At 45.9% G+C, this 8,370-nt stretch overlaps 1 pseudogene; it reads left to right on the top strand.

Annotated features, from left to right (window-relative positions):
• The first annotated feature begins 3,037 nt into the window (after nt 1-3,037).
• Nucleotides 3,038-3,507, top strand: LOC116529483 (annotated as a pseudogene).
• The last annotated feature ends 4,863 nt before the right edge of the window (nt 3,508-8,370 follow it).

Below are 8,370 nucleotides of genomic sequence, written 5' to 3'. Positions count from 1 at the left end.
GGGCAATAGAGCAAGACTCCGCCTCAAAAAAAAAAAAAAAAAAAAAGAGGTAAATGAATAAAATTTAATAAAGGGACTATTTGAAAAAAAAACAACAAGGATTGGTGAAGCTCCCAGGGGCAAACGCAGTTGCTAGAACCTGAGGAGAACCATAGCAGCGGCCTTCAGTCTGGAATGCACTCTTTGTGAAACACTGGTCCAGCAGGGCGAGCTGGGGGAATGAAAACCTGATCTCTCTCTCCTCCACCCATTGGGCAAACACCACTAGAATCCAGAGGATAAGGGACCCTCACCTCTGCAGTCAGGAGAGGTCAGCCTCCCAGGGCAAGAGCAATGTAGAACGGATCTGAAGAGGCAGACAGCACAGTGGGGCCTGCGCCAGTGGTTAGGGGCTGTGGTAGTATGGGTACAGGGCAAACACGTAAAACTTAGCACTTGTCGATATCTTCTTTTCATTTTTCACAGTCTTGTTTTCACACTGCTTCCATTAGTGACTTGTCATGTCCACGCAGGACCTTAATGATTGTTGAAAATATACTAGTTGGGCCAGGTACGGTGGCTCAAGCCTGTAATCCCAGCACTTTGGGAGGCTGAGGTGGGTGGATCACGAGATCAGGAGTTCAAGACCAGCGTGGCCAACATAATGACACCCCATCTCTACTAAAATTACTAAAATTAGCCAGGCATGGTGGTGGGCACCTGTAGTCCCAGCTACTTGGGAGGCTGAGGCAGGAGAACGGCTTGAAGATGGGAGGCAGAAATGAGCTGAGATCGGGCCACTGCACTCCAGTGTGGGTGACACATTGAGACTCTGTCCCAAAAAAAAAAAGAAAAAAGAAAGAAAATACACTAGTTTTGGAGACTGTCTTCAGAGGATGTAAATGATCTCTCGATTTTCCACTTGCCCTACGCAGGTATTACTTCTCATGGAAAAATGACAAAAATTAAGCCTATTGCCTGGTCATGTCTTATATAGATCACTATATACAGAGAAACCTTTGGGTTGAACTTAAAATATGTAAGGAGGCAGCTTTAGGCTAAGCTTAATTTAACAATGCTGAAGTTCCAAGACTCTAACCCCAAACTGTGATGTTTATATGACCTTATCAGAAATCAGGAGAGAGAGAAAGATAATAGCCAAATCCCCAAGGAGGCTGGAATTAGCCAGCAAAATAAGGGAGTTCCTTCTGCTTTAACTTTTATAAGAAAAGTCACTTTGAAAGGACAAATCTGCTCTTCATTTTCTATTACTGCTTTCCTCAGCCCTTTTGGGTCTATAAAATTAAACTCCAGGCCAGGCGTGGTGGCTCATACCTGTAATCCCAACACTTTTGGAGGCAGAGGCGGGTGAATCACCTGAGGTAAGGAGTTCGAGACCAGCCTGACCGACATGGTGAAACTGCATCTCTACTAAAAATACAGAAACTAGCCGGGCATGGTAGTGCATGCCTGTAGTCCCAGCTACTTGGGAGGCTGAGGCAGGGGAATCACTTGAACCCATGAGGTGGAGCTTGTAGTGAGCAGAGATTGTGCTATTGTACTCCAGCCTGGGTGACAAAAGCGAAACTCTGTCTCAAAAAACAAAAATCTATAACTAAATTTGTTGCAACTTTGTCTTTCGACAACTGCTTCCAATCTTGTGTCTCCACTTAACTGTTGACCTTCCCTCATTGGGTAGCTATAGAGAAAAGAGAGTAAAACGAGAAGGAAGAAGTGAAGAAAGATAAGTGCGTTCCTTTTTCCTCTTCTGTTCATCACTGAAATCATACACCACTGATTTTCCTATGCATGGGAACTTCAGAACTTGAGCCAGTTAAAGGGAGGTGCCAGAGCCAACTTTAATCATTGGTTGATTCAATAACCATGACCTGTAATATTATTCTCAGCATTTGACAATGACAGTACTCATAATGATCGGTGTCTCTGTGTGAACATGGCTTAGAGACCAAGGCTAGGCTAATGGTCCTTTATAGACTGCACATATAAAGAGTGGAAACAGTCACTCAGTCACTTCCCTTTTGCAAAACTCATCATCCATTTCTGATTACAAAACACCAGGTTAGTCTGTCTGCCCTTGTCATTTCCCAGCTAATCACAAGTATGACATTCTGATTCTGCTAAATATCAGGAAAATCAGAAAGACAGAAGTCATAGGCTCAGACCACAGTAATGAATATAGGGTTTTACACATTAGGTACTGAAAACCATCTGTTGAATGACTAAATACATGTTCTTGAGAATTGTGTTTATTTCTCCAAGGTAAAAGGATATAGTGATAATATGACAGAATTTAAAAGTAATATTGGGGCCAGGCGCAGTGGCTCACACCTGTAATCCCAACACTTTTGGAGGCCAAAGTAGGCGGATCACCTGAGATTGGGAGCTTGAGACCAGCCTGACCAACATGGAGAAACCCCGTCTCTACTAAAAATACAAAATTAGCCAGGCATGATGGCACATGCCTGTAATCCCAGCTACTCAGAAGGCTGAGGCAGGAGAATCGCTTGAATCCAGGAGGCAAAGGTTGCAGTGAGCCGAGATTGCACCATTGCACTCCAGCCTGGGCAACAAGAGCAAAACTCTATCTCAATAAATAAATAAATAAATGCAAGCAATATTGGAATAATTAATAACATTATCTACTCGCAGATGTTGCTGAAGATGGAATGAACTAATACTGTGAAAACTCCCATTAAAACTTTAAAGCCCTGGCCCTGTGAGGTGGCTCATGCCTGTAATCTCAGCACTTTGGGAGGCGAAGGCAGGTGGATCACCCGAGGTCAGGAGTTTGAGACCAGCCTGGCCAAAATGGTGAAACCCCATCTCTACTAAAACTACAAAAATTAGCTGGGTGGAGTGGCAGGTGCCCATAATCCCAGCTACTCAGGAGGCTGAGGCAAGAGAATCGCTTGAACCCGGGAGGCAGAGGTTGCAGTGAGCCGAGATCCTGTCACTGTACTTCAGCCTGGGGAACAGAGTGAGACTCCATCTCAAAACAAAAACAAACAAAAACAAAAACAAAACTTTAGCTCTTTTTCTTCAGCAAGGCAGCCAAGTTGCTGACACAGAGATGCAGAGCTTTGTGAAGACCATCACGGGCAAGAACATCACCCTCGAGGTTGAGCCCAGTGACACCACTGAGAATGTCAAAGTCAAAATTCAAGACAAGAAGGGTATCCCACTTGAGCAGCAGCATCTGATATTCGCTGACAAACAGCTGGAGGATGGCGGCACTCACTCAGACTATAACATCCAGAAAGAGTCCACCCTGCACCTGGTGCTGCGCCTGCGAGGTGCCATTATTGAGCCTTCCCTCTGCCAGCTCGCCCAGAAATACAACTGTGACAAGATGATCTGCCGCAAGTGCTATGCTTCCCTGCACCCCCGTGCTGTCAACCGCTGCAAGAAGTGTGGCCACACCAACAAACTGTGCCCCAAGAAGAAGGTCAAATAAGCCTCTTCCTTCCTCGAACGGCAGCCTACTGCCCAGGCCCTATGGCCCTGGAGCCTCAACAAAGTGTCCCTTTGGCTGACTGGAGCAGCAAAAAAAAAAAAAAAAAAAAAAAAATCACACCAAAACTGTAAAGGCCTATACACGTGTTAATTTGTATCAGTATATGGGAAATAGATACTGTGGATAACTAGTGCAAAGATTAGAAGTCAAATATTCATTCTTCCCTAATGGTCCCTAACTGTGTGACCTTGGGAAAGTTACTCAGAGTTGCTCTCTGAGGCTTATTTTTCGCACTTGTAAAGTGGGGATATTCATACAGTTATTTTCCTTCCATGTATAGCTCAGAGAGTCATTGCAAAATGCTTTGGAAGTTGTAAAATATGCTGTAGACGTTGATTTTGGTTTGTTTGGGTGATTAGTACCACATAATCCAGTGGACAGAATGTCAATAGATTACACACTTATTACCCTAACAGTGACAATTTTAAAAAATACACTTCTCAGAAAGGATATCCATTTTGGGTCAATGCATATGGCTGTTGAATCTGTGGACCACTCAAGGGTAGACACACCACAGCCTGGCTGCCAAAGTGAAATGTTCCAGCCACTGAGGCAGACAGAATTAAATCAACCTCATTGTAAGTATCAGGAAGCCCGTCTCCCAAGCAGCTCTTTCCATGACTTCTAATGGATAGCAAAATCGGAAAATTTGTATTCCTCATGGGTTTGATAGTGACAACACTGGACAGAGAATTGTGAGCTGGGTTCCAGGCCCAATTGTACTTTCTGACTGTGTGATCACAGACAAGTCATTTATCACTGCTTAGCTGGAAAAGTGAATAACGCAATCTACTCTGCAGGACTTTTAGGAGGCTAAAGTAAGTTTGCATATGAAATGTCATTTTGTAGACTGCAAAACACCAAACAAATGTAGTATTAGTATTCTTCCCAGACACTGAGGGAGATGTTACTGAGCACTAAAATTTCCTCACAGGTAAACAGCAGAAGTAGAGAGAGCGTGGGGGGGACAGGGCGGCGGGCGGGGGGGGGTGCGGTACGGAGGTGAAAAGCAAAAGGCCTGGATAATTCACAAACTGGAATAACCAATTCCTGAGTGATATAGACTTGGCCAACCTCCGTCCAATGTAGAGCTCTGGGCCAACTTCAGTGGCTGGAAAATGGGGCCTATCAGGGAAAGTTGAAGGGACTGTTTCTTTTACAGAAAAGACAGATGAGGCTGAGCACAGCAGGTCATACCTGTAATCCCAGTGCTTTGGGAGGCCAAGGTGGGTGGCTCACGAGGTCAGGAGTTCAAGACCAGCCTGATCAACATGGTGAAACCCTGTCTCTACTAAAAATACAAAAATTAGCTGGATGTGGTGGCATGCACTTGTAATCCCAGCTACTCAAGAGGCTGGGGCAGGAGAATTGCTTGAACCCGGGAGGCAGAGGTTGCGGTGAGCTGAAATCGCACCACTACACTCCAGCCTGGGTGACAGAGTGAGACTCTGTCTCAAAAAAAAAAAAAAAAGATAGATGAGAGGGAACCTGTGCTTTCCAAGTACAAACAGGCAGCCTTGGCAAATGTGGCCAGCAGCTGTGTGCCATTTCCAGAGAAGGGCCTGACAGGTGGCCAGTGAGGATCTGTTCAGATAGGCAGAGTGGGAGTTTTCTGTACCATACAGCAATTGGGCAGGCCAAAGCCAGCACTAGAGCTGCTGTGAGCTGGTCACGTACTCAGCTGATAGCCCCTGGCAGGCTGAGCGGAGCAGGGGATGCAGTAGCACAGTGTTTGTTCATGCTGAATAAACAGACTGGACCCTCAGAGTGAAAGTTTTGTCTTTGTGGGATGGAGCTAAAGATGCCCCCTCAGACAGGGACCTTACTTTGGCAGGTAGCTCACCCCAGAACTAAACTGCACTTTAATCCCTAAATTCATTCCTTGTGACAATTTACTACAGCCTTACATGACCCTAAATACACAGCAAAATTCTAGGCTGGGCATGGTGGGGCATGTCTGTAATCCCAGCTACTTGGTAGTCTGGGGTGGGAGGATCAGGGAGCCCAGGGGTTTGAGTCCAGCCTGGGCAACATAGTGATAGTCTCATTCATTCGTTCATTTCTTATCTATTGAGCTGGTACTAGTGAGAGTTACACACTGGTAGATAAACCAGGGTGAATATCACCTCAGTTTTTCCAGGAGGAAGTACACTGAACAAGTGTACTTGTACTAAAGACAAGCTTAGTGAATAACTGTGGTATAAAGTAGAGGGATGGAAGGCAGGGGGTGGCTTGAGGCCATTCAAGGCAACATAACAAGACCCTGTCTCTGCAAAAAATAAAAAAATTAATTAGGCTGGGTGTGGTGGCTCACGCCTATAATCCCGAACTTTGGGAGGCCAAGGTGAGTGGATCACCAGAGGTCACGAGTTCGAGACCAGCTTGGCCAACATGGCAAAACCCCATCTCTAGTAAAAATATAAAAAACATTAGCCAGGCATGGTGGTGGGCACCTCTAAGCCCAGCTACTCAGGAGGCCAAGGCAGGAGAATCACTGGAACCTGGGAGGTGGAGGTGGCAGTGAGCGGAGATCATGCCACTGCGCTTCAGCCTGGGTGACAGAGCAAGACTCTCTTATAAATAAAAATATATATATTTATATATATATATATATGGCCAAAGTGATGGCACCCAACTGTAGTTTCAGCTACTCAGGAGGCTGAGGCGGGAGGATGACTTGAGCTCAGACAGTCAAGGCTGCAGTAAGCTGTGATTGTGCTGTGGCACTCCAGTCTGAGCGACAAGAGCAAGACCCTGTCTCAAAATAAAACAATAATAATAATTAGAGGGAAAAAGGAGCACTATAAAGAGTGAGCCATGGATTCAGGGGTAGGAGGCATCCCTCCTAACTACAGAGGAGAATAATACCATAGAGGAAGTAGCACTGGGGTAAGGGACTGAGGACAGGGAGATTTTGGCAGGGCAACCAACAGCAGGAAGAGTGTTTAGGGCAGTGGCTATAGCATGAATCTTTGTGTGTAAGTGGGTAGTTGATCTTTTATTATTCACGGGTTTTACCATGTCTTTAACAGAAGTGTAGGCCTGTTAAGAGCAGTGAGTGTGGCCCGGCTCGGTGGCCCACACCTGTAATCCCAGCACTTTGGGAGGCAGCAGGGCGGCAGCGGGGAGGGGTGCGGATCAGGAGTTCAAGACCAGCCTGACCAACATGATGAAACACCATCTCTAAAAATAAAAAAATTGTGGCCGGGCGCGGTGGCTCAAGCCTGTAATCCCAGCACTTTGGGAGGCCGAGGCGGGTGGATCACGAGGTCAAGAGATTGAGACCATCCTGGTCAACATGGTGAAACCCCGTCTCTACTAAAAATACAAAACATTAGCTGGGCATTGTGGTGCATGTCTATAATCCCAGCTATTCAGGAGGCTGAGGTAGGAGAATTGCTTGAACCCGGGAGGCAGAGGTCGAAGTGAGCCAAGATCACGCCGTTGCACTCCAGCCTAAGAGACAGAGCGAGACTCTGTCTCAAAAAAAAAAAAAAAAAAGGAAGAGCGAGTATGCATTACACTTCTTTCATAAGCTGTACAGCTCCCAGCACAGTGTTCCCTCCATATCCATGGAATGAATGTCCCATTCTGCCCTGCCTTCCCGCTTCTTGACCATAATTTCTCCTCAGAGACACTGCTCTAACCATATCTTTCCTTTAGGCTTTTATCTGTCCTTCACATGTTCAAATCATATCCATCTTGTGAGGCCACCTTCCTTTTTTTTTTGAGACAGAGTCTTGCTCTGTCACCTAGACTGCAGTGCAGTGGCAAGGTCTCGGCTCACTGCAGCCTCCACCTCCTGGGCTCAAGTGATTCTCCTGCCTAAGCCTCCAGAGTAGCTAGGATTACAGGCACATGCCACCACGCCAGGCTAATTGAACCAGTTCGAGACCAGTTGGCCAGCTGGTCTCAAACTTCTGACCTCAAAGTGATCCGCTGGCCTCGACCTCCCAAAGTGCTGGGATTACAGGTGTGAGCCACTGCACCTGGCCAACGACCTTCCCTTTTTATCCTGGGGATAAAGGACTGAATCTCTTTTGAACTCCTATTTATAAAGCTGAATCACATGAAATTGTTGTTTCTGTAGATCAAAAATGGCCAAACATTGGCTATTTTATGAGGTTCAACCTAGTATACTCCCTTTTGCTGACTTGGCGCTTGGTCTTATTTTGCAGTACTTTCTGTTACTAGAATAACGGTTTCTTTCTTTTCTGGCTTTCTCCCTGCTTCCTACTCCCACCCCCACCAAATGGAAGCCCCATGAGAGCAGGACCTGTGTTCTTATTCTTTGCTGTGATTCTAGTGCCCAACACACTGGATGGTACATGGTAGGAGATGGTTATTTGGATTATTTACAGTTTGAGACTTTTACAAAGAATGCTGCTATGAACATCTTTTTCTGTGTCTCTTTTGTTCAAGCAATTCTCCTGTCTCAGCCTCTCATGTAGCTGGGATTACAGGTGTGCACCACCACACCTGGTTAATTTTTGTATTTCAGTAGAGATGGGGTTTTACCATGTTGGCCAGGCTGGTCTTGAACTCCTGACCTCAGGCGATCCACCCATCTCAGCTTCCCAAAGTGCTGGGATTGAAGGCATGAGCCATCTTGCCCATCCTATATTTTATTTTTATTTATTTATTTATTTTTTTGAGACGGAGTCTCATTCTTATTGCCCAGGCTGGAGTGCAATAGCACAATCTCAGCTTACCGCAAACTCCGCCTCCTGGGTTCAAGTGATTCTCCTGCCTCAGCCTCCCGGGTAGCTGGGAGTACAGGCATGTGCCACCATGCCTGGCTAATTTTGTATTTTTAGTAGAGACAGAGTTTCTCCATGTTGGTCAGGCTGGTCTCA

The sequence above is a fragment of the Sapajus apella genome, unplaced genomic scaffold (genome assembly GCF_009761245.1).
Source record: "Sapajus apella isolate SASKATOON/1434 unplaced genomic scaffold, GSC_monkey_1.0 scaffold3, whole genome shotgun sequence".
NCBI classification, from domain to species: Eukaryota; Metazoa; Chordata; class Mammalia; order Primates; family Cebidae; genus Sapajus; species Sapajus apella.
This window is presented reverse-complemented; position numbering and strand designations above follow the sequence as displayed.